Source organism: Protopterus annectens, chromosome 6.part0, assembly GCF_019279795.1.
Source record: "Protopterus annectens isolate FY-2018-M chromosome 6.part0, PAN1.0, whole genome shotgun sequence".
Lineage (NCBI taxonomy): Eukaryota > Metazoa > Chordata > Ceratodontiformes > Protopteridae > Protopterus > Protopterus annectens.
The window spans coordinates 56368252-56396003 of record NC_056737.1 but is presented as its reverse complement, the minus strand read 5'-3'; the positions used below and the strand labels follow the sequence as shown (position 1 = coordinate 56396003).

The 27752-nt window shown below is 36.9% G+C and overlaps 1 protein-coding gene across 2 annotated transcripts in view; it reads left to right on the top strand.

Moving 5' to 3' along the window:
* Positions 1–27752, top strand: part of LOC122804157 — a 668452-nt gene that overhangs the window by 67949 nt on the left and 572751 nt on the right. The gene's annotated exons all lie outside the window — the stretch shown is intronic.

Sequence of the window (27752 nt, the reverse complement as noted above, 5' to 3'; positions counted from 1 at the left end):
TATATATATATATATATATATATATATATATATATATATATATATATATTCCTACATTTTTAGTGATTCATCTGTGTAGTTATAAATATTTGTGATATCATGGTATGGTTTATAAATATCTGTTTTTCATAATTATTTTAAGGTTTTAACATGCTGAATTGTAATACTGTTGCTTTAAATCACACTTGGGCTGTGTCACATAACTGTATGAAGTTTATAAAATGAAGAGCTACTAAGGTACTTTGAAGCTCTGATGAAGGGTTTTTGCTAACTTGAAAGCTTTGGCACATTTTATTTCTTTGGAATAAAGTTTACTTTTGGGTGTTTCCATAGTCTGAGGTTTGTGGGTTTTTTTTGTTCAAGTACTTTTTGTCCGCTGACTTGGTTTATCACAGTACTGGTCCTTTTTTACAGTATTCTGTAATACCATTTATTTAAAAAGCTTTTCTCTTCATAAAATATAAAGTTATAGTGCTATTTTTATGAAGGTTCTGGTAGTGAATAATGTGATATGACTAGAAAGTGAAGATGCCGAACTACACAGGAAACTGAAATATTTGTATATAGTCAGCATTCTAAAGGACAAGAAGCCTTACAAAAACAAAACCATGTAAACAGCAAATATAACCATAGCATTAATATAATAAAAGATAAGTCAATCAACAACATTATTAGGACAAATCATATGTTTACTAAAATAAATTCATTTTCAACTGCTGTTTGAATGACAACTCTATGGAATGTATTTCCTTAACCAGTTCCAGTAACCTTACAGAATTAAAAAAAAAGAAAGAGCTGGGTGTTATCTTGCCTAAATTTGACATTTGTGCTAATAAATGTCTATTCCCTTTAGAAGTCTTTAAGATTATACTGACAGCTACACATATGGGCAAATTATATCAGTTTAGCATTCACAAGCCTTTTATCTTACTATTCTTCTTATAGGTATGATACAACTATAGAGAACAGGCCACTCTTCAGCGAACACTTATGCCAGTTTGGTATTAGATAAATGGGAAACTGAATATGTGTACAATGCTCCTAGAAATTAAATCTCTAAGATTACATTCTTTAAAAGATTTGTGGATGATATTTTTTTCATATGGGAGGGTAATGAACATGAGCTTAAAGAATATGTTAATTTTCTTAATGATATTCCTGGTTTCTTACACTTCACTTTGACTTATTCATCTGAGTATTTACAGTTTTTGGACATTGATCTAAGTACACAGGGTGGCAGGATACAAACGTCAGTTTATAGAAAACCCACACATAAAAATTAGTATTTTCACCGTACAAGTATGCACAGCCCACATGTCTTTAAGGCAATTATCAGGAGTCAGTTTATACGTGTATGTAGGCTCAACACAGAAAGACAAAATGTGAAATACAGCTGAATGATATGATTGAAGAGTTTCTTCAAAGAGGCTATGATGACAATTTGTTACTTAGTATCAAGAATGAAATTCTTGAGGAAAGGGACACTAGGTTTTACCCCTTTTTTGTGGAAAAAAACATTGCTCAAATGCCCTTGGTAGGTGGTGATAATCAGTCCATGGTTTTACGCTATCCCATGACTTATAGTAGGTGCAGTGATGGTGTTAAGAATATCATCAACAATAATTAGTGCAGCCTATGAAGTGCTACTGAGCTATTGAAATTTATCGCCACTAAACCCAGTTTTTTTTTATAGAAATTGTGAAAGTCTTAAACAAAAACTTTATTATAAAGATTTTAATTGTTCTAGCAATGATTTAACATTTGCTAGGGAGGGCACTGTTCCGTGTTACAATTGTTGTTGTTGCTCAAGTATAAATAGTGAATTAGATTTTGTTCATCCTACTAGTAATAGAAAATACAGTGTAAAATGTTTTGCTGCATGTAATTCTTGTAACATTGTATATTTAGCTGTGTTCCGGATATGTCAGGCAATTTATGTAGGAAAAAGTACTAATTGGGTTGTTTATTATTTTTATTTTATAACACAGTGAAATACTCCTTTCAACCATGAACAGTCAAAACAAAACAGCAAAAAAAAAAAAAAAGGCAATCCAAAATAATTCCAAAATAATTTTGTACGCTGACATGTATGTTCACTTTTTAGTAGAGTCATAGACATGCAGAACAAAACAAGTAGAAGAGAATATAACATATAAAGGATAATTACTAACACCAAATGCATGACAGAAGGAAAAATACAAGCTAATAAACCAAACATCCTTCAGTTGCAGGTAGCAATAAAGGCTGTCCCTCCACAATAAACAAAACACAAATTGAATCCACTCTTTATTCCAATACCAAAGCAAGATTTAGCGCTTTGGTCTCCTAAACAGGAAACTTCATCATAATCAACAAAAATGTGTTTCCTCTCCATTTAAATAGTCAAACAAGTACATTTATTGGTTGAAAACCAAATCAATCAAACAGTGACACAAATAATGTAAAATACTGTACAATTTTTATTTGAATGTTCAAAAAATACATTTATATAAATTTCCATATTTTAAAATAAAAATAAAAATATGGAAGTGTAAATAATACTTAATAAAATCATTTCAACTTAACCACTCTCAATTTTAAAGCTGGTACAATAGAAGTGTGGTTATTAAGGCCTGGGAAGACACAGGCATCAAGGCATAATTGCCATATCATTTCCCTAAATTCAAGCCTGGCTTCCCGGTCACCTCCTCTATCATCATGTTAAATGCACTCTAAAACCCAAAATTTAAAATCAGCTCTTTCACATTGGAGAACATATCTAAACAAGGCATTCATATCTTTTCTTCGACTGATGTCATACATGTGCTGGTATATCCTACATCTTAAGTTCTTCTCGGTTTTACCCAAGTAAAACGCCCAACAGGCATTGCAATAAGCAAGGTAAACCACTCCTTTGCTAAAACAGGTGTAATAACCCAAAGTCTTTAATGTCAAAGCCCAACTGGGCAGATGTACCATGTCAACATTAGCTAAAGAGGTACATTGGGAACACTTCCCACACCTGTGAGTTCCCATTTTCCCCACCATATTACCAACCCCATGTGGCTTCTTCTTTTCAAAAATATCTTTAAGATTGTAGTCTCTCCTGTAAGTATATTGCAGCCAGTTGTTGAACACCCCAAGTCTGTTTGGCATTCTTTTAAACATATCCCAGACACTATTAATAGCCTTCTTTATTCAACCTGTATCTCGGTTAAAGGTAATAACTAAGTGTGGTGTATGAAGGTTAAAATGTGAGGGGCATGCTGTACTCAAATTCCCTTCCCTTATGGTGATCAATCCACCATCCAAACTGTATCTAAGAAGTGGCAAGTACGTCGACCACCACCCATTGAGAATTTCAACTTTAATACATTTAATAAGGTCCTCTGGATAACCTCTTTGTAAAAACAAGGTTTAAACATAATCCAGTTCCTTAATTAGTTCTTCCTTTTCTGATGTCATAAGTGCTATCCTGACCATCTGGCCCTTCACTATGTTTCTTTTTTGAAAGAAGGGATGGTTACTATCATAATGTAAATAAGAATTGGAAAAATATTTTTTCCAGTACACCTGTGATGTGTATCTATGATTTAAGTAATCCTTCCTAATACAGGCATCCAAATAATGAACCTTGTCAATGTCAGAGGTGTAGGTGAAGGCCATAAATTCTATGGTCTGGTTTAAAAACTCCATAAACTGGAAAATCAGTTCCTGAGGACCTCTCCAGATGATAAAAATATCATCCAAAAAATGAAAGCATCTATAAATGTGTTCCTTGAAGGAAGATTCAAAAACAAAATGTTTCTCCCAGTATAGCATAACAATGTTCACAAATATAGGGGCACAGGAGGAACCCATAGCAACACCGTCTAACTGGTGATAGTATTCCCTCTGAAAATACAAAAAATGTTTTTGAGAACTAACTCCATATTCTCAAGTACTAACCTAATGTCATTACCTGATAAAAATCCAAATTCCATCAATATGTACTCACATCACTCCTTCAAACCGGTACCGTGGGGTATGACTTAAAATAAATCCTTGACGTCAATTGTCAGAAATAAAAAGTTTTCATCATAATTCAGCTGACCCATTTTGTTCAAAAAAATCCCAGGAATCGATTAGAATGTGCAGGTACAGTTTGTAAAAGGATATAAAGATAATTATAAATACACTGACCTTAGCAAATTAATAATCAACAGACTATATGACTGACTTGGAGATTATAGAATAATTGACATAAAACACATGTAACACAGTCACAGAGAATTAAACATACTGAAATTGGTACAACAGTCATCTGACCACAACAGATGACAGAGTATGTCTGCTAAAGATAACAGTAAAGCAAAGCTTAGGGGTAACATACAATGCCTAAGGATGGATATTTATGGGAAAATATATGTAATCAAACCACAGTGAGAACAAGACACACTAAAAGGAAAAAGAAACTACCCATTCTTAAGCAACTATAGCTACAGAGATCCAAGAGATGATCTTTTCCTTTTGCCTTAAATCTGAGAAGGTCCATTTCATCTTTGATGTTGACAGGGAGGAGTTGAAAGTGCTTGAGGCAACCGTGATGAAAGCATCTTCCCCAACAAGACTGAGGAGTGGTCTTTTGAAGAACAGGGCCTCTTAATTAGTCAGCCTTAATGGGTAGTATTGGGAAGCCCTTACCAGCTTACTGGCAAGTGGTAGACAGTACTGGGGTGCATTTTCCAGCTTATTGGTAAGTGGTAGAAATATTCCATTTATCGAAGTTTAAATGAAGTAGTACTTAGTAATATAGCTCTTACTGTAATCAGGAGCCAACATACTTTTTGTAGAGACAGACAATTGTGTTCAATGTTTTCTGAAAAAGAAATAAAATTACACATTTTGTTTACAACAGCTAACGTCTATTCTCACACCTTCCATAGCAAATGTAATTAACTAACCCTTCATGATGGGAATATTCTTCTTGTATACCATATCAGATATTATAATGTTTGATTAAAAAATTGTGTTATTTTTGCAATTACATTTGTTGATAAGCACTGCCCCTTGAAAATGTTCTTTAAGCTGAAAACTCCTGACATGACATCATGAAAGACTTTACCAGCAATAACTCACTACCTACATTAGTGTATAAGTTATTATTGTTCATGCTAAGTGCAGCAACAATGGAGTCTTTTACCTCAGTAAGGCAATTTATTTGCTAAGTCTCACAGTGGAAAACTCTAAATTGAAAATTAACTAATATGATGATCTATTAGACAAACAATAATGTAAGTATGCAGGTGTTTCACTATAGAAGTATAGTGTTTCCATAATACTTTGTCAGTATATGTAAGGTAACATCATTTTGTGAGTGTGGTTATAAAAGGAACAACTGAGTTGTCAGTGAAACAAAAACATCAAAAACCATGCCATGGGGGCAGAGCCTAGATGGCCAACTGAGAGCAGTGAATTCTGAGAGCTCCACAAACTAGTATAATAATATAGGAAATTGTTATTATTTTCAAGTATAAAACATCAGAAATCTATAGATAAACTACTAAACTACATAAATATCAATTTTGGTGGAGATATACAAACATTTTCCTGTCAAGTAACTTGGAGATATATTGAGTCACTGAATATGAACAACTCAAGGAATTCTCATCCAGATGCTGCTTTGAAAAAAGAACTGCAATTGATGACATCTACCTTACAGGAACTATCTTTGGTACTTACGTATTATCGCAACCACATTTTCGCGGTTGCAAAATCCACACACTTCAAGTGAAAGGAGGGTGTTAAACATTGTAAGGAGTCATTCAAAGTCCTTCTTGCTGATAACAAAGTTTGCATTAGCTTCAGGAAGACAAACAATTTAAAAAAAAACATCTTCCTGATTAGCATGCATTACAGACGCACGTTTGATGTGTCATGGCAGATGGAATGTGTAATTACAGATTGCTCCAGGTTCTACAAACTGTAGCTCTCTTTAGACATCTATTTATTAAACTAAAATGGTGATGCATCTGAAGTGGATCAAGAAATGCATACTATTCCAAAGTTGTACTCTCTCACTTAAAAATGATCGTATCGTACATTACACATTTATGCACTTGCATTAAAAACAGTGCAGTCTATCATTACAAATAATGGTACTTAAGTATTATCGATGGCCAGTTTGGAGAAGAAATGACACAATTATTCTGTCTGGAACTACAAATAGTAAAAATGTTAAAGTGCAAAAGCATTCAGATCTGCTAAGATGTTACAGGCTGTATTAAGTAGCATTTGCTTGGCCTTTGGGAAGTTCCTGCTGTGAACATGCATGCTCAGAAGTATTTTCCACTATTATGGAAACATAACAATCTTTTCTCATGCACTCGTTTCACTTGTAGTATGCGAATTTCATTGGACTTTGGGAAGTTGTTGCAGTGAACATGCATGCTAAGATGTGTACCACAATTTCACTTGAAGTATGCGAGTTTTGCAACTGCAAAAATGTGATCGCGATAATATGTAAGTACCCTATCTTTGAAGATGGATGGCTTTAAAAATGAGTTAGAAAACCTCAAATTAAATTCTCAAAAACAGACTGATACTCTTAAGGAACTATTACAGCAACACCATACAAAAATAACAAATATAGAGACTTCTCTAAATGACATTGAAGGGATACTCAAAGAGGAAGAATTCCAAAAAGAATTTCTGCTTAAACAGAATACATGGCTGCTTAACAAAATAGATGACTTAGAAAAAAGGGAAAGAAGAAACAATATAAGGATCTTTGGTCTGTCTGAAAACACTGAAGAAGAAGACATTATTTCATTCTTAGCAACCTGGATTCCTGAATTTTTAGACTTGAAAGAGGGACTTTCATTTGGAATTGAAAGGGTGCATAGAGCACTGAGGAAACCTGCTTCTAACTCAACAAATACTCCACCTAGATCCATAGTTATAAAATGTCTTTCATTTCTGGACAAGGAACTAATATTAAAATCTGCTTGGAGAAAATCACCACTGCGGTGGTGGTGCTGCGGTAGCATTGTCGCCTCACAGTAAAACGTTGTCCTGTTCGATTCTCAGCTAAAGCGTCTTCTGTGTGGAGACATGCATGAATGGGCATACCTTCGTTGAAGGTTATGCATCAGAGCTGGCAACTCAGCATGTAAAAATCTACTGCCAATCATTAGCAGACTGGAGTTCGGCTGTGGCGACCCCTAACTGGGAAAAGCCGAAAGACACAACTTGGAGAAATTCACCCTTAAAATACAATCAAAGCTTGAATAAGGTTTGACAATGATTATTCTTCCAGAATACTAGAACAAAGGAAAAAAGTCTGGCCAATAATAAAACTGTTAAAACAAAACAACATTAAAGCACAGCTGGCCTTTCCAGCCAAGATAAAAATATGTTTTGCCAATGAGATGAGAACCTTTAATGACTTAGAAGAAGCTACTATATTCATCAAAAACAACAACATAGTGTCTATCCCAGAAGAAATGGAATGGATGGCCTACGCTATAAAGAATAAAAGAAACAAATCCTTGGACTGATGCTAGAAAGAAGAAACAAAAAACTGATTCCAAGATAGCTATCCCAAAAAAATAACTCTTACAACTACATCTCTCAAAGTATCAACTGATATGGCACATCACTTGTCATCTGTTTTTATTTAAAAAAAGGAGGGTTTCTTAAACAACTGAGAAACAATAATGATTTATTCAGAATGTTCAAAAGAGTCCAATAATTTTTCACAAACAAAGGTAGGTCAAGATGGACTACTATTTACATTATATATAAGCCAAACAAAGCAACATATAATATAAACATAGAAGTTTCTATTCCCCTACTTGAACTCAGTGAATACTTATCTTGTTCATTTTTCATTGATTTTATTTATAATAATTTAAGTAATTAGTTAACTAATTCAACAAGGTACCATTCATCAGAGTTCAGACTCAAATGTAACAAATTAACGTCATATATAATAGCAGTAACAGTAGAGTGTTTTGAAAAAAAAACATTTTGTCATGGAGGCTAACGCCTTCTTCAGTTAAAGTATGATTTAGAAATGTCATGTATATCCTGGTTAAATAGTAGTAGCAAGCTCTTAGTACAAATGTCATCATTATTCTGTCTAAATATAGTTGATATCAAGTATGGCAGGTATCACAGCTATGAGTGCTGTTTGATCAATCCTGATATGGTGTCCGTGGATGCAGCTTTGCCTGGTAGCTAGTACAAATGTCATTATTCTGTCTAAACATAGTTAATATCAATTATGACAGGGATCATAGCTTCAAGTGCTGTTTGATCAATCCTGACATGGTGTGTGCGGATGCAGCCATGTCTGGCAGCTAGTACAAATGTCATTATTATTCTGTCTAAACATAGTTAATATCAGTTATGGCAGGTATCATAGCTTCGAGTGCTGTTTGATTAAGTCTGACATGGTGTGTGTGGATGCAGCTGTGTCTGACAGCTGTTGTATGTTGCCGTTTTCATCTCCAGAAAGCTGTGGGTTGTGGCTTGTGATCAAGGTTTACTGACGCGTATGTATTATAGGTTCATAGGTTCATAGCTAGGTACTAGGCTATCTGCCCGAAGGCATTTATAAACCTAGCCAGAATGTGTTGGCTTTCACCGCCCTCTTAGATTAGTTCCCTGTGCCTCTGTCCAGCAGAGCCATTGAAGTGATCCATGGGGTAAACTTTCTGTTTCCCATCCACTCGTCAAGGTTTCTCTTGAAGAGGGTTAGCAAGGAGCTCTGCCTAATGTAGAATGGAATCTTGTTCCAGAGCATGGGAAGTCTCTGGGACAGGAATCTATCCCTCCAGCACGTCCTATTTATTGTTGTGGTGAGGTTTAGATCCCTGGAGCGTGTGGCTCGAGGGGATATGGTTTTCTTTAGGTGGAGCATGTTCATCAATTCTGGGTTGGACATGGCCTTGTATGTTAGGAAGAGATCACCTCTGAGTAGGCAGTATGCAACCAAGTACAGCTGGAGTTTCTTCAGTCAAGCTGCATAGGGCATCTTCTTGAGGCCAGTGATCCTCTTGGTGAGGTACTTCTGTGGTCGTTCCAGTCATTGCAGGTGTCTTGTAAGGTACATCCCAAATGGGGCATTGTACTCTATGATGGGTCTGATGAGTGATGCACAGAGGGGTGCAATGACCTCTTTTGATTTGAATGCAAACCCATTTGTGATTAGGTGGGCCACATAGAAGGATTTTCTAACCACTTTGGCAATGTGATTATCAAAGGAGAGGTTAATGTCTACTTTGTCCCCAGATCCCTTATTACATCTTCCGTATTTAGGGGGCTACCACCTATGTGGTAGTTTGTGGGTACTTTGTTTTTTCCAAAGGGGATGACTATGCACTTTTTGGCATTTAGCTTGAGGCCATGGTTTTGACACCAGGTATCTGTCTCAGTGAGACCCTTTTGGAGGATGTCTGTGTCAGCCAGAGAGTCAATTATAGCCCCTAGTTTGCAGTCATCTGTGAATTTGGTCAGTCATAGTCCTCCTGTGCTTGCCTGTACCTCTGAGAAGTATATGCTGAACAGGAGGGGTCCTAGGACTGAGCCCTGGGGAATGCCACTTGTAACCGGTTTAGAGTCAGACCTAGCTCCCGCAACTCTTACCATGTGGGTTCTGTCCGTGAGCCAGTTGGCAACCCATCTCATGACATAGGGGTTTATGTTCAGGCTGATGAGCTTGTCTATAATACCTGAGTAGAAAATGGTGTTGAAGGCCTTTGCAAGATCTAGGTAGGCTATGTGGACCACCTTTCCCTCATCTATAGCCTTGGTAACTGTCTCAAAAAAGTCCACCAGGTTTAGGAGGCATGATCTTCCCTTAACAAAACTGAACTGGGTAGGGTCCAGTGTTTGGAGGTTTCCAATGTCTCTGTTAATGAGATCCATGATGATGCGCTCCATAGCTTTGCAGACCAAGCTAATCAGGCTTATAGGACTATAGTTCCTGGGGTCTGTTGTGGCTCCACCTTTGTGGAATGGAATAACCATTGCTGTGCCCCACTCTGTGGGCACATAGCCTGTGGAGAGGCTGAGTTTAAACAGTGTGTTTAGGTGAGGGGTTAGTTCATCTTTGAGCTCATGTAAGACGCAGCCTAGGACACCATCCAGTCCCATTGATGCTGTGTTTTTGGCTTTGGAGAGGGCTGTTTTAACCTGAGTGTCTGTGATTTCAGGGGCACTACATTCTTCGGGTATAGTAATGGGCCCTTTTGGGGGTGAGAGGAAGATGAAGTTTGCACTGAACCTGTCTGCCAGGATGTTGGCTATATCGGTCAGTTCAGTGTATTTTGTGCCATTCTGCACTAACTCCAAGCAGATCTGAGAATTGCCACTTAGATTCTTGACATAGCTAAAGAGTGCCTTGTGGTTATCTTTGGAGTCCATGGCAATTTTTCTTTTGAAGCTAGCCTTGGATGATTTTATGAGGGAACGTAGTTTCTTGCTGATACTGATCAGGGATGTCTTCCCTTCTTGGGATTTTACACTTTTCTGTACTAGTTTCCTCCTTCTATTCTATAGCTTGTTTATGGCAGGGGTCCACCAGACTGATTTCCTTTTCTTGGAGGAGTGAGTCTTCATTTTGTTTGGGATAGCATGATCCATGCATTCTTGTAGGTGCCCATAGAGTGCATTAGTAACGGATTTTGCCACTTGGACAGTGTTATCCGTTAGCATGGGGGCTTTGAAACTTTCCACCTCGGTCTTAAGTAACGTGAAGTTTGCTTTTGAAAAGTTTTTCATGGTGGTTTCTTTGACCGGGGGTGGAGGCGGAATGTGGATATCCAGAGTGATTAGTTTATGGTCAGATCTAACCAGTGAGGGGTTGACCTCCGGTGTGGAACACTGGTTGCCCATGTTGGTGATGACCAGGTCAGATATGTTGTCACCTCTGGTGGGGGTGTTGACCAGTTGATCCAGGGCGTTTGAGTTTATAAATTCTAGGAAATGTTGGGCAAGGGAGTCTGTACTTGAGTAGTTCTCACAGTTAATGTTTGGGTAATTGAAATCACCCAATATCAGGGAGTTTGGTAGGACATTTATGTTTCCCAGTGTTTCCAGGAATGCGGAGTGGGGGTCCTGGGACATGGTGGGTGATCTGTAGCAAGCTATAATTTGAATAGCAGTTTTTCCCATTGTTAGTTGCACGTGGATGATCTCTGAAGCATTGTGCTGTGCCACTAACCTGGAGGTGTGGGTATCCTTGATGAATATGGATACTCCCCCACCTTTTGTAATTTGGTCCGGGTTTTGTGGACGAAATGTATGGTATGAGTTGTAGCCTGGTAGTGCTGGGGTACTCTATGGAGCTTTAAACCAGGTTTCTGTTACTGCACATATATTGATTTTCTCCATACTGAGGAGTGCCTAGAGTGCGTGCATTTTGAGGTTTAGACTTCTGGCATTGAGTAGCATTACCCTCAGTTTTTTGTTACTTGTGCTGTTTGCGGTGGTGGGTTTGTCTTTTGAGCCTTGCCTAAAAAAGGCACTATGGGGGGTGGCAAGAGCCTTGGCCAGTATTCGAAAGCCTAAGGGTAACAGGTACAAGCCGTCTCTAGCGAAGCAGCATGGCTTGTCGAGCATGTCATCCCAGGCTGACAGACACTGGATCCCCTGTGAATGACACTAGAAGCTTAGCCAATTGTTGAAATTGATCATTTTTTCTCTATACCGTGGTATCTTTCTTGGTGAGGGCAGGATGCTACTCAGGGTCATACCGGCCTGCGCTATGTGATCAGAGAGCTCCTCCATGTCTCTTTTCATGTAGTCCAGGGAGGTATGGCTCAGGTCATTCACACCAACATGGACAATGACAGAGTCAGTTAGGAAGAGACATTTGGTGTTTTAGCCTGGATCCAAGGGAAGGGGGTGGATAAAACTGTGATTTGGGATATTTTGGCAGAGAATAGTTTGTTTATACATCTGCTGAGTGAGAGATGGAAAGGCTGGAAGAATGCATTATCTGTTGTTGTGGCGGCATGTTCTGAGGTTTTTTTTTTTTTTTTTTTTTTTTTATCTGTTTGCTCTCCATTCTTTTCCTGGCTGCTGCCTCGCTAAAAGGGAGGGAATTTAGGCTTGAAGTTGCAGTGAAGTGAAGCTTTGCTTCAGGTGCATTGCGAGCCTCTGGTATGCAGTACACAGACACACTAACAGAAACAGACACTCCCAGGTTGCTATGGTAATGGAGACAGTGTGACGATAATGCTTAATGGCTCTGAGGAGCCTCCAAGATGATTCTCAGCAATGAAGTTTTTAGTTTAAAAAATATATATATATACAATAAAAGGGCTATTTAAACCACATGTACACATATTGATGGTCTCCCAAGACTTCGTTTAGCTCATTAAGTTGATTCTTGATAAAAAAAATGAAAAAATAATAAGCGCAATTTTATATTTAAAATGTATTTTGATCAAACACATTAAGGACTTACATAAGAGTGGAAATCTGAGTTATTGTGAAAGACTAAGAGCACTTGGTCATGTGCAGTACCCTTTGCAGTGGTCTGGGAGGTGAGCTTGCTCGGACGTGTTAGACATATGGGGATCGCTGATTCTAGGGGTGTTTGGGGTGCTAGAGAGTCATCAGATTTCCTCCATGGAAATATCTGTGGGAATGGAAGGTGTGTTGAGTGGTTCACTGGCAGAGTGGCCACTGCATGGAACAGGCTGGTGAAATGGAACAGGACAAATATTGGTTTGGATATTTTAAGAACAGCCTGGAAACACACACATGAACTAGTGAATGGTATTCTGGCAAAACTAGATGGGCATTGTTGCCCATGCTTGAAGTACTGATATGTGTGCATGTAACAATGGAAATATACTTATAACAAATAAGAAACTAGAAGGGTCTCATAATTTAAACTCTATGGACTATATAAATATGCTGAGGAAGGAGCTAATAATAAGAATAAGCATTACAGCTTGTGGTCTCTCAAATAACTAAGCAAGAGGCAAAAAAAGCGCACACAATAGTTATGTAATGTATGATTTTAGTAAATCTAGACATAAAATATATAATCATCATATAAGATGAAGCAGTCTGCTGAATTTAGATATTAAAGACAGGATTTAATAGCATGGGCTTGTGTATAATAACACTACTGTCTTAACTTGTCATAAATAACATACACTATATTGAATATCAAGGGGAAGCATGATGATTTTCTTATATAAGTAAATATGCATAGCAAGTCATGTAATTGCTTTAACTTGAATTGTAGTTTTTGTAACCAATCTTGACCATATATAATATTTAAGCGGTTACCAAGGCAACTAATGTTTTATACATAACATCAAACTGACAAAGTTGTTCAAAAGAAACAATAGTAGCCTGAACTTGAAATGTCACAGAATGTAACAATCATATTCTGAACAAATAATATTAAATTGACAATAGACACTCAGTTTAATAACATGGGCTTGTGTATAATAACACTACTGTTTTAACTTATCATAAATGACATACACTATATTGAACATCAAGGGAAAGCATGAGGACTTTATCATATAACTAAATGTGCATAACAAGTCATATAATTGCTTTAACTTGAATTGTGGTTTTGTAACCCATCTTCACCATACATAATACGTAAGCTGTTACCAAGGTAACTAATGTTTTATACATGACATCAAACTGACAAAGTTGTTCAAGGGAAACAATAGAAGCCTGAACTAGGAATGTCACAGAATGTAACAATCACATTCTGAACAAATATTATTAAATTGACAATAATCACTCAGTTTAACCTTTGCTGATTATAAAAAATAGAATGTTGCCATTTAAATCTAAAAACTTTCAGTATATGCCATAAAATGGCAATTTATGAATATGGAAAGGGAACTTGTAATCATTAATCACAATAAGTGAATTTCTTGTTTTTAACCTATAATTTCACTCATTTTATAATAAGAAATGACAGATATGAAAATCCTTATGTGTAGGAAATGGGGACAAGAGGGATGCACTGATAATTAAAATGCACTAACTTTCATCAATGTTCACATAAAACAGACTTGATCCTTTAAGTAAGTTAGCAACAAACAAAGTGATTACTTAAGTGCTGGCAAACAATGAAATATAACTTCTGATATATCCAGTAAAATACATTGTATTATAAACATTAGGTATAAATATTATTACTATCTATTTATATTAAGTAATAAGTTTTGAAAGACTTCATCAATAAGGGTGAATATGTTAAATAACTGCATTGTCGCCTCACAGTAAGACGTTGTCCTGTTCGATTCTCAGCTAAAGCATCTACTGTGTGGAGACATGTGTGAATGGGTGTACCTTCATTGAAGGTTGTGCGTCAGGGCTGGCAACTCAGCACGTAAAAATCTACTGCCAATCATTAGCGGACTGGAGTTCCGCTGCGGCGACCCCTAACTGGGAAAAGCCGAAAGACCCAACAACAACTGAGGTTTTATATATGATACATCCTACTTTACTATGATTGAATTGCTTGTCATCTATCTTTCATGTAAATATTAATTGCTTATACAGCAAGTAGACATTTATATTGTATTGGAATTCTGTCTAATCTACAATAGTACTATATCTGTTCAAAATAATATAAATATTGCTTATTTCTATTACAAATATTCTCCATATGATAATTCAATTTATGGAGCTCAGATGTTCTGGGTTGTCAAGGTATGAGTGATAATCTGATGGACTTAGGTTTATCCATCAGATTAGGAATGATTTTCATTCCATGGCTAGTGCAGATATTAATTTTGTTAACATTTATTAATTTAAATTTATTTCGCAAAAAATATTATTATGCCTGACCAAAGCATTACTTTATTGGTAAACACTCACAGTATAAAACTGATAATTTTCTTTAAAAGCTCAAACATATACTTTATAGTTATCAGAGGAAAATGTTTAATAATCACAATAAAACACAAAATACATAGTCTAAATAACCTAAGATGGATTTAACGTTATTATCTTTAAATACCAATGGCTTAAACAATCCTAGCAAGAGACCAAATCTACTGAAATATTTAAAACTAAACAAAGCTCAAACTGCCTTCCTTCAAGAAACTAATTTCAAAACAAATGACAATTACAAATGGAATCCTAATGGGGTCTATATTATATAATCGAAGAGACACTACTTCGAATATGTAATCATTCACCCCTAAACATCAAAATGCAAAAACCACGAACGGCCAAAACTGCAAATTTTTTCCTAGGGGAAAAATTCAGTTGGCCGTTCCTGGAGTTTACCCTTTACCCCAGAGTTACCCTTTATACAGAGTTAGTATATTTAGTTAGAGGGGGTGTGGGGGTGAAGCCCCCACTTAAATTACATTTGAAGTGTTTGTCTTGTTTCTATGGCCCCGCAAATTTTTTCCCCTAGGAAAAATGTCGCGGTTTCAGCCATTCGCGGTTTTTGCATTTCGCTGTTTAGGGGTTGATGATTGCATATTCGAAGAAGTGTCTCTTTGATTATGTAATATAGACCCAATCCTAAGGAATATTGATATTGGTGCAATCCACTTATAAGACAAAGACAAAAGGGGTAACAATTTTATGGAAAACAAATGTGATTAACCCAGAAATCATTTATAGGTATGAAAATAAAGAAAGCCTTATGGTATTAGTAATAGTTAAATATAATAAAAGAATATGGACCCTAGCTAGTCTATACTGGTTCCCAGGCATTAGAACAGGAACTGTTAAAAACACTTAGATTTCATTTCCAATAATTATAAAGGCAACTTAATATTAGGAGGAGATTTTAACTGTATATTTGATATTTCTGAAACTACAAATAAAAGACTGCTGCATACATCTGCTGTATCAAAAGCTTTAAACAAGTGGGTAGAATATTTGTTGTTTACCCATCAAGATCACAGATTTGGTACCCAAACTAGAATAGATAAAATATTTGCTGCCCATGACTTACACTCTAAAATCATGAATTTCTCAATCGCTCCCTGCCCATTTTCAGGCCACAATACATTGATGCTAAAACTTCAAAATGGGTACAAACCATTAATTTTAACTCCAGAATTCCAGCATATATAACTAGAATTAAAGAGCTCAAACCCTGTTTATTATCTAAATTACAGTTTTTCTTAGATATTAATACACCACAGAGATAAATAAAATAATGATATGGGACTCATTAAAAGCTTACATATATGGTAAAACCCTAACTTGGTATAAAAAAAATCAGAGAATGGGATTCTGAATTATTAGATCTACAATCCAAAGTATTATCAGTAATAGCTGAAAAAAATCAAAATAATTTGATGATGAAAAAGTAAGTACAAATATTAAACAATAAATACAATGAATTTCTAACACATAAAACTAGTTTAGCTTTAGAAAAACTAAAAATTAATGCCTTGGCCACTTTTCCCAAATATCTACATAATTTATCCCCAAGAATCAAAATGCAATCAAAAGCTAATAACATTAAAAGTATCTTCCTTGAAAAGAAAGGGAAAAATGTCTTAGATATATGTGACATTCCTGATGCCTATAGAAATCACTATATGGAACATTTCCAAAAAGAAAATATACATATTGATCAATTAAATCTAGATGAAAAATGTTCTAATATATAAAAATACGAGAAAAAATAAAACTAGATCTGCAAGCACCCATACCCTACAAAGAAATGACAGATACAATAAAAGAGGGTAAAAATAATAAAGCTCCAGGTACAGATGGCATAAATATGGAAATATATAAACTTTTTCCTTCAAAGATACTATCCCTCTTCCATTAAACTCTATTAGAAATTCAGTCACAAGCTTTAATACCAACCTCTTGGAGATATTCCTTAATCACACCAATCCTAAAGGAAAACAAATCCCCAAACCTCTGTACCTCATATAGACCTATTTCATTATTAAATAATGACTATAAGTTATTTATGACAATATTAACTAACAGAATTAAAATACTACTATCCAAAACAATAAATAATGATCAAGCTGGATTTATATATCATATTCGCACATACAATATTAAAAGAATAATTTCTCTTATAGATTAGGTTAATAAAGAAAATAAAGAAACACTCATAATTGGCTTAGATATAGAGAAAGCATTTGATTCCCTAAATTGGGAATATTTATTCTAAATCCTAATGCTATTTGAATTTCCTGCATCCTCTGTTCATCTCCTAAAGAATATACATACAAATAATTTAGCGTATGTTAGGTTAGGGCCTTTTACCTCTGAATCTATACATATAACAAAAGGCACTAAACAAGGATGTCCCATGTCACTGATTCTATTTGCTCTGGCTATTGAAATATCAGCAGATTCAATTTGTAACAATATAAAAATCAAAGGAATAGATGTTTATGAACAATACAATTCTAAAGTAATGCTATTTGCTGATGACATATTACTAACATTAATACAAAAGAGACATTAAAAGAATTAGATATATTAATTGACAAATTTCATATGACTTCAGGACTCCATTTCAATAAATCAAAATCAACAATTTTATTTTTGAAATAAAAAAAAAACTGCAGACTAAGGGGGATCATATCACAGGGAAAAACAATCTACCTTAAAATATCTAGGAATTGAATTATGCAAGGATAATAATGAATTAGTCTTAAAAAACTACAATAATATCATCAACACAATTAAAATTTCTGTAAAAAAATGGAACAAAATAATATTAACATTTGAAGATAGACTACAGTTAATAAAAATGGTTTTACTGCCCAAGATTCTATATATAGCTTTGGCAATACAGCTGTTACCAGAAAGCAATATACTTAAAGAAATAAATTTATGCCTAATAACATTTTTATGGTTTCCCAAAAGAAAGAGAATAGCTTTAATACATCATATCAGATCATGGAAACATGGAGGATTAAACTTTCCTGCTATAGAAACATATATAAAAGCATCAATATCTAAAACAATCTCAGATTGGATAAGTCCAAATTTTTCTGCAAATTGGAAAGAATTGCTAACTGTAATATCAACAAATGAATTTGATTTATGAAAAAATTTCAAATAACATATAAAACAATTTGCCATGGCACATATTATGTATTAGTATGCACTGTAACATAACTAAACCCACTAAAACTTGTATGGTTAATTATTACATTGACTCATTTAGGAAAATTATTAATGCAAATATAGATTTAAAAATCTGGTTTGATCTTTTAACACCATTTATAGTCACAAAGAACTTTCCACATAAACTATATAGAGAAATTATTAATTCCTGGGAACAGAAAGGATTTGTTTATTGGCTCCAATATATCAAAAAACTAAAAGTCTTAGATATGCAAGTAATAAAGACAACATACAAAATTCCATAACAGGACTGGCTAACTTTACATAGTATTCGCAAGATTTAAGTAGAATAATTAACAACTCTTCATTTAAAGAAATCCCTAAATTTACGAAATACATATATGGAATAATATATAATAACTTTGACATGGGAAACAGTATTTCAAAAATAAAACAACACCCAAAACCTCATATTGTAAATATATAACAAAAGGACATTCAATACAGTTAAATGAAGATATTAAAGCAAATATATTATTATCGATAAAATATACATCCTTTACACAATACTGGAAAGTTTTTAACTGGAAATGCTTGCACAGAGCATTCTTAACTCCAGACAGAATCAGTAAAATTAGCTCTTCTTTAAAAGGAATATGTTGGAGATGTGCAGATTGAAACCACATTTTCTTTGATTGTGTTAAAATTAAGCCATTTTGGAATGGTATTAATAACTTTCTATAGGCTTTATTTAATTAATCATTTTAGTTAACTAAAGCTCTTGTATTATTAAATGTGAACGAAGGTCTTCATTTGAGTAGGTCAAACATGTATCTAGTGTGGACTATACTTGCAATTTCAAGGATGTGTATAACAAGATGATGGAATGCAAGCACAATACCAACTTTGGAAGACTTCTACAACCTACTGAAGACCACGACATTATTGGAAATTAAAATTAAAGAACTAAGAATTTATCCAAAGCCATTTGGGTTGGGAGGGTGGCCTAATGGTTAAGGTGTTTGCCTTACAAACACAAGGTGCAGGGTTTGAGTCTCAAAAGGGATAATTGGCTAAGCTTAAAATGGCTTGCAAGGGCAGTTAGCTTAGTACTAATCTATGAACCAAATTATTATCAACAACCCTTGGGGAAAAGTCTTATCACTGATTGACACTTTACAACAATTGATCAGACACTCTTATAATGAACCGGACATATTTATAAAGTAACTGTATACATTAAGATCTGTTATAGTGTCAGGCTAATGTAAATAGTGTACATAGTTATTTAAGATGTTATGTATAAATACTATGGAATTCATTCAAATGTATTTGAAAAATAAAAAAAATTGAGAAAACAAAACATGCCATAATCTCTGGTTGGTTTTCAAACCACTTGCAGCTTTAACAATGGGAGAATACTGAGAAATGAAATTAACTGCAAAATGCAGATATATGAAAAGTGTGATAATGTACTATAAATGCAGCAATCAGATGACTATAGTCAGCTACATTGACCCCTCTGGCATGCCTAACCCTGATAGTGAGAATGTTAGCAGGCATGCAACAAACCCTAATTTGTTACCCAGTTCTTTTATTCTAGCACACAAGGAGATGTATTTTTGCTATAGAAAAAAAGTAGTTGTAAGATGTGTGTCCCCTTTTTTAAATTATTGTTGCCACCTGTATGTTGGTAATGTAGTATAGATTTCTGTGTAACAGACACTTCAAAAAATCATGTGATAAGGGGGATTCAGAAAATTATGTGACAGGGTAAATCAAGCCTGTAAATAGGACATACTTTAAAAAATAAGGACATCATGTGCAGGAGCAAATCAGACTTGAAAATAAGAACATTCCCCTAAAATAGGGACAGCTGAGAGGTCTGCCTACAACTGTTGCCTGATTGCAGTCTTTCCGTCACCATCCCAACCCTGCAGAGGATCAAGATTATAAATATTGTCCTATCTTTACACTGGAGTCTGACTGCCATGAGTCTATAATTCTGATGACATCCTTCACTACCTTCAAAAGACTTTCCCATACCACTATTTCTAGTCTAACCCTCCCCCCAGAGTAGTACTCTGAATCTCAAGCCAGTTCATACCTCTCAACCTGGAAACATCAAAAATCTGGACAAAGCCCATGAAAAATAGGTACAAATCTGTATGCTGATTAACATAAAATGTGCATACATAATTATGTAATCCCACCCACTCCAATAGAATTGTAGGATACCAACTTTTAAACGTAAACTAGAGAACAGATATTTAAAACACTGACACTATTTCTGAAACACTAAACATAATATGACTCACAGGCAGTGACATCTCCGTTGCTTATTTTAAAACTGTTTCGCTATGTTAAACTCATTTAACATAGCGAAACACTAAAAAAAAAAGCAACGGAGATCTTGCTTTCTCCGTTGTTTTTTTTTTAAACACTGCCTCGCTATGTTAAATGGGTTTAACATAGCGAGACAGCTTTAAAATAAGCAACGGAGATCTCCGTTGCTTATTTTAAAGCTGTCTCGCTATGTTAAACCCATTTAACATAGCGAGACAGTGTTTTAAAAAACCGAGTTATACTAATGGAAAAAAGTCCGGGCGACCGGACCTTTTTCCATTAGTATAACTCGATTTACAACGGGCACGCTGGCCAATCAGCGTGCACGTTTTGGGGGGATCATGGTATAATATTGTTTTATTACTGGTTGTTTTATATCACACCCAATTTGTTCCATGATTGTTAGCATGCACAAGTATTCTACTGTTACTTCATTTATTGTACTGAATTCTGAGCACTGGAAAATGTCTACAAATTACTATAGCAGGTTCTGAGCACTGAAAGTTTCTGTATTATTGTACAGTGTTCTGCATACTGGAAAGGGTTCACAAAGTAATACAACATTTTATAGAGATGGCAGTGTAGTTTAGAATATGGTTTTGAGTCTAACTGTGAAAACCTTTCTACTTTCTATGAAACAGCCAGTGCTAGATGCCAACACATCTGGCAGTTGACTTAGAGGATTAAGGAGATGTTAAAGGGCTGTTTCCTGTGGCCCAGTGGTGCAAGGTTTGATTCCCTCACCCTCTCATGCCTACCTGTATGATGCTGAGCAAGTTGCTGAGCCTGAAAAAGTATTTGAATATCAGTGCTATACCACTGAAAACAAATGTGGATTTCAGGAATTCATAGATATAATCCTTCCCATGGATAAGTAAACAGAGCATTTGACATCTACAGTGGCAGATGAGCAGGCAACAATACTTTTCAAGATTATTATGAAAAAGGAAAATAATAAATAGCCAACAGCTACAATAATTCTTACAGAAAGCAATCCATAGATAATAAAATGCAAGAACTTCAACCAAAAATAATACATACCAAAAATGGACAGCTCATACCTATTTACTTTTAATGAGAGTATATTACAGCCAAGTAAAATAAAAAAATAAACAGGACTGAAGGCGTAATGCATTAATTAATTGTTACGCAATAACAAACTGTGGTGAAGTCAGTTTTAAGGACCTCTTTTGCCTGAAAACTGATTTCAAGGCAAAATTGTATTTAATTACTTTTCTGAACACAAACATTAAATAATGACTTATTTGCATGTTTCCATACAAGAAAAATATTTTGCAAACAGTACTTGCTTCTTGCCAGATGTTTCACCCACACAAGCCCAAATGTGCATACAGCATGAAAGTCATAAGTTATTTATTTAAATGAAAGGCCTGATGTTTTAAATAAGTTGCATGAGAAGCCACATAAGTAATAAATGAACATCTCTCAAATGTTATAATTCCAACATAGTGCCATAAGTTTTCAGTGACATTCAGTTTTGCTTTGTGTATATTTACAGAGGTTCTTAATAAACTAAGAATTATTTTAAATACAAGTTATCAAAATACTAATGTTAAATCTACACAAAAATTCCTGATGAAGTCTATTATTTGTAGACTCAATGTCTTGTAAAATAAAAACTGTCCCCTTCCTGGGCATCTGCTATGAGTTCTGAAAGTCATCTAACGGCTGTAGAAATCACAGGTTGAGAGCTGCACTTGTGATAATATGACTCAGACTTTCAAAAATCTTCTGATTAAGCCATATATACCCTTAGCAATCATTTATAGTACACTTGATTCATTTGACTGATGTAGGTCAGCATAAGTACTGCAAAACAGAAAACAAGCTTACAAAAGCATCAAGATTCATTGGGCTCAAAATGAAAGTATCCTCAATATGCAAGCATTGCTCAAAGGATAAGAAAACATCACACTGATTTCTTTGAATTGTAAAGCCCCCAACATGACATTATTTTTTTTAATTTCTCCAAATCGTTTGGGTTTCTAATACCATGATGGGAATGGACCCCATTCCTAAGTCAAAGTATGATTAAAGTTCATTAAATTAGTATTATTTCACTCTTTGATGTCAGCCAGTAGTGCTCTTCGCAGCATCCTTAATGTGCCCAGTAATGACTCCTTCTGCAATTCGTATGGAGTTACATATATTGGTAACATATCTACATATGATTGTAGACTCTTTTTTTATAAGACCCATTGCTCCTACTACTATTGGAACTATCTAGGTATCTTTCTTCCACATTGCTCTTGTTTCTGCCTGTAGATCCTGATATTTTATGACTTTGTGTCTCTCTGTATGCAGGACTCTGTAGTCACCGGATGAGATGATTTCAATGATTAATAGGTTCATAGGTTCATAGGTTCATACTAGGCTATCTGCCCAAGGGCATTTACAAGCCTAGCCCATAGTTTTGTGGCTTACGCCACCCCTTTAGTATGGGGAACTATACCCATTATTTTGCTGTGCCTCTGTCGAGCAGTGACACTGAGGTAATCCCTGGGGTATATCTGCTATCTCCCATCCATTGGTCAAGATTTCTCTTGAACAAGGCCAGCGAGGTGCTCTGCCTCACATATACCGGGATTTTATTCCACAGCATAGGGAGTCTTTGGGTGATGAATCTATCCCTCCAGCACGTCCTATTAATAGCCGTGTCGAGGTTTAAGTCTCCCGCCCTTGTGGCTCTGACGGATCTAGATTTTTGAGGTGAAGCATATTCATCAAATCTGGGTTTGACATGGCCTTGTATGTTAGGCAAAGGTCACCTCTGAGCAAGCGTGGCGACTGAATAGAGCTGGAGTTCTTTCAGTCGGGCAGCATAGGACAGATGTTTGAGACCCTTTATCCTTTTGGTGAGGAACTTTTGTGGCCTCTCCAGCTGCTGCAAGTGTCGGGTCAGATACATTCCGAATGGGGCATTGTACTCAATCATTGGTCTGATGAGTGATGAGTATAGGGAGACTATGACCTCCCTTGATCTAGATGAGAATCCCTTCATGATAAGGTGGGCAATGTAGAAGGTCTTCCTAACTACTTTAGCTACATGGGTGTCGAATGACAGACTACTATCAACCTGGGTCCCCAGGTCCCTGATAACTTCTTCTGTGCTCAGTGGATTGCCACCTATTTGGTAGCTAGGGGTAACCTTCTTTTTCCCGAAGGGTATGACTATGCATTTTTTGGCATTTAACTTTAGGCCATGGCTCTGGCACCAGTTATCCGTTTCTGTGAGACCCTTCTGAAGGATATCTGTGTCAGATGTGTTTTCTACTATGGCGCCCAGTTTGCAGTCATCTGCAAACTTTGTCAGCCATAACCCTCCTGTGTTTGCTTGTACTTCGGAAAAGTAGATGCCAAACAAGAGTGGGCCCAGGACTGAGCCCTGTGGTACACCACTTGTGACAGGCTTTGAGTCTGACATGGCGCCAGCAACTCTGACCCTGTGGGTTCTGTCACTCAGCCAGTTTGCAACCCATCTTGTGATGTATGGGTTAACATTTAAGCTGATGAGTTTTTCAATGATACCCGAGTGGGGTATTGTATCGAAGGCCTTCGCCAGATCGAGGTAGGCTGTATGGACTGCCTTTCCCTCATCAATGGCTTTGGTGACTGTTTCGAAAAAGTCAACCAAGTTTAGAAGGCATGATCTGCCTTTGACAAAACCAAACTGGGATGGATCCAAAGTCTGCAAATTCCCTATGTCTTTATTTATGAGGTCCATTATGATCCTCTCCATGGCTTTGCAGATAAGGCTTGTCAAGCTAATGGGCGGTAATTTCCAGGGTCAGTGGAGGCACCGCCTTTGTGAAGTGGGACCACAGTTGCAGTGCGCCACTCCTGGGTGCGTATCCAGAGGTAAGACTATGATTAAACAGCTGTCCTAGCTGTGGGTTTAATTCCTCATTGAGTTCGTGGAGCACACAGCCGGGGACACCATCAGGTCCCATGGATGCTGTGTTCTTTGCTTTGGAGAGAGGACTTCTCACTTGGGCGGTGGAGATGTTTGGGGGCTGCAATCGCTTGGTATAGATATCTCTCCTTTTGGGGAGGGGAGTTTGCACTGAACCTGTCAGCCAGTATGTTGGCAATGTCTGCAGGATCAGTAATCTTCACATCATTTTGAACTAGTTCTGAGCATATCTGGGAGTTTCCTCCCAGGTTTCTAACATAGCTAAAGAAGGCCTTATGATTGTCTTTTGAGACTTTAGCTATTTTTCTCTCAAAATTTGCTTTGGATGATTTTATGAGAGCTCTTAGTTTTTACTTATAGTGATCAAGGGTGTCTTACCTTTTAAGGATTTTGCTCTATCTTGTAGTAGCTTCCTCCTTTTGTTGTAGAGTTTGTTTATGGCTGGGGTCCACCAGACTGGACGCTTGCCTTTGGTACAAAGAGTCTTTGTTTTGCTTGGGATTGCCTTATCCATGCAGTCCTGCAGGTGCTGGTAGAAGGCATTTGTAAGTGATTCAGCGGCTTGAGTACTGTTTTCCACTGGCTCGGGGGCCTTAAAGGAGACCACACTAGTCTTTAGAAGTGTGAAGTCGGCTTTCGAGAAGTTCCTTACTGTGGTCTTTTTTATTTCAGGTGGCGGTGGGATGAGGACCTCCAGCGAGATTAGTTTGTGATCTGATCTCACCAGTGAGGGGTATACTTCCGGTGTTGAACATTGTGCTCCCATGTTCGTGATGATGAGATCAAGTATGTTTTCTCCTCTTGTGGGGATGGTGACTAGTTGTTCCATGGCATTTGAGTTTATGAATTCCAGGAACTTTTGGGCTAGGGTGTTTGGGCTTGAGTAGTGTTCCCAGTCTATATTAGGGTAATTGAAGTCACCTAGTATGATGGTGTTTGGTGATACATTTATCCCCTCTAGTGTTTTCAGGAAGGCCATGTGAGGTTCCTGAGTTTGTGAGGGTGGCCTGTAACATGCTACAATTTGCAGAGCAGTCTTGCCTATGGTTAATTGCACCTGGATGGTCTCCGATGCATCGTGCGTTGCCACCAGTCTTGAGGTGTGGGTGTCCTTGATGAATATGGATACCCCCCCCTCCTTTCTTGGTATTGTCCGGATTTTGGGGGTGGAACGCATGATAAGAGGTAAAACCTGATAGTGCTGGGGTGCTCTCAGGAGCCTTGAACCAGGTTTCTGTCACTGCACAGACATCGATGTTCTCCATACTGAGAAGGGCCTCGAGTGCGTGCATTTTGAGATTTAGACTTCTGGCATTGAGCAGCATTACCCTTAGTTTTTTCCTTTTTGTGTTCTAGGGTGGTAGGTTTAGAATTTGAGCCTTGCCTAAAAAGGCACTATGGGGTGGCAAGAGCCTTTGCCAATATCCAGAATCCCAGGGTGACAGGTGCAAGCTGTCCCTTGAAGCAGCGTGGCTTGTCCAGCATGTCATCCCAGGCAGACAGACATTGGATCCCCTTTGAATGACACCAGAGTTTAAGCCAATTGTTAAAGCTGATCATCTTATCTCTGTATTGTGGCATCATTCTTGGTGAAGGTAGGATACTGCTCAAGGTCAGGGTCATACCTGCCTGGGCTACATAATCAGAGAGCTCCTCAATGTCTCTTTTCATGTAGTCCAAGGAGTGCGTCTCAGGTCGTTTACACCAGCGTGGACAATGACTGAGTCGTATTTGTACCTGCTGTTGAGAGACCTGAGTGCTTGCGTTATGTGGCGGATTCTAGCGCCCGACAGGCAGCTTACTGTGACCTTCTCCTTACTCAGTCTGGTGAGCGGGACGTCAGTGTGTCTGACTATGGAGTCACCAATGACTAGTGTGTCTGGCATTGTGTTTGACCTTAAGGGCTGTGACTGTTTGAGACACTGACTGTGAGGTCTATGTGTTGCAGGTGTTGTGTTCTGAGGTGGTGGTTGTTTGGGTGTCTGCTTTGGTGGCCTCTGCTGTTTTGGTAGATTTTTGATCAGAGCCGCCGAGTATGTCTTTGTGTGTTTATGTGTATGATTTGAGGTTGTGATGGTACTATGTGAGACTGGGTCTATAGTGTGTGTGGTAACCTTCTCCTCCTGACTGGTCTTGCCAGTCCTATGTTGAGAGAGCTCAGCCTCCAGTTTGGCCGTATAGTTGCATCTCTCGCATGTATTTGTGTTTTGTGGGAGGAGGAGAGGGTTGTCTGTGTACATGAGGCAATTGTAACATTGCCTCAATATTCCCAGGTTCACCAGCTGAGCAGGAGAGGACACTAGCAACTGATCCCTCGACATGCTAGAAGGACTAGACAAAAACTTTAAAAGAGATTCGGGGACGTGGGTGACCGAGAAATGGGGGTTTGCCTTTTGGGGTGCTATCTATAAGAGTGCCGTATCAAGGTAATAAGTACTGTAGGAGCAAGTGCTAGGTTTAACAGATAGAGAAAAGTCTACTTGGAGTCAAGTAGAGATGATCTTTTAGGTATTAGAGAAAGTGCTAGTAACAGGGATGCTTAAAGGTAAGATTGAAAAGAATGCACTCTGCAGTGTGCACTAGAGAAGTTAGATATGAAAGTAGGTAACTTGAGTTTTACCTGTTTAAAAAGTTAAGGTTTAGTGGAGAGTTACTATTTTTAAAACAGCAAGATGGACTGAAAGGGGTGGTTACTTTTGTATTTTGGTACTATGAAATACTGTAGGATGGCCAATAAATTTAAATAATTGAAGGGTGGGATTTCAAAAGTGATGGTTTTGTGATTACTCACATAAGCCAGTGAAAGTAGAGAGAAATGAGATATATGGTCAGATTAACATAAGAGGCGGGCAACTAGAAAGACAGTGGTATTTAACAAGACAACTTAAATGGGTGGGAGGGAAGGAAAAATTCTGCCTGACTCAGAACAGAGAGAGCTGTGGTCTCTTTTGAAGTTTTAATATGCTGTTAAAACAGAATGCAAGCAAAACACAAGGTAAAGAAAACAAACTACAGTATTCAAAATATAGAAAGGCAATACAGAAATACAAAAAATAACAGCAAACTAACCTTTCCTTCACAGCAAAGTGTAGCAGAGTCTGGGTGAGCCTTTCTGGTAATGCAGCTTTTGTCTTCTTTTCTTGGACTACTATATCTGGTTTTCTAGCGTCTATCTTTTGAACCGTTGGTAATGGATGATCCCATATGATGTAGACTTCATTATTTTCTCCAGTGTTTTTCAATCACTTCCATACCATAATGTTTACAAAATCCCCAGTTCAACAGAGTCACCATATTATTATGCCTTTCAGTATACAACCCTTCTGCCATTAGTATGTCACAGCCAGCAAAGAGGTGTGCAACTGTTTCCAATTCTGTTTTACAAAACCTACATTTATTTGTTTGTCCCACATGTTCAATGGACTTTGTAAACTAACATGTACGTAGT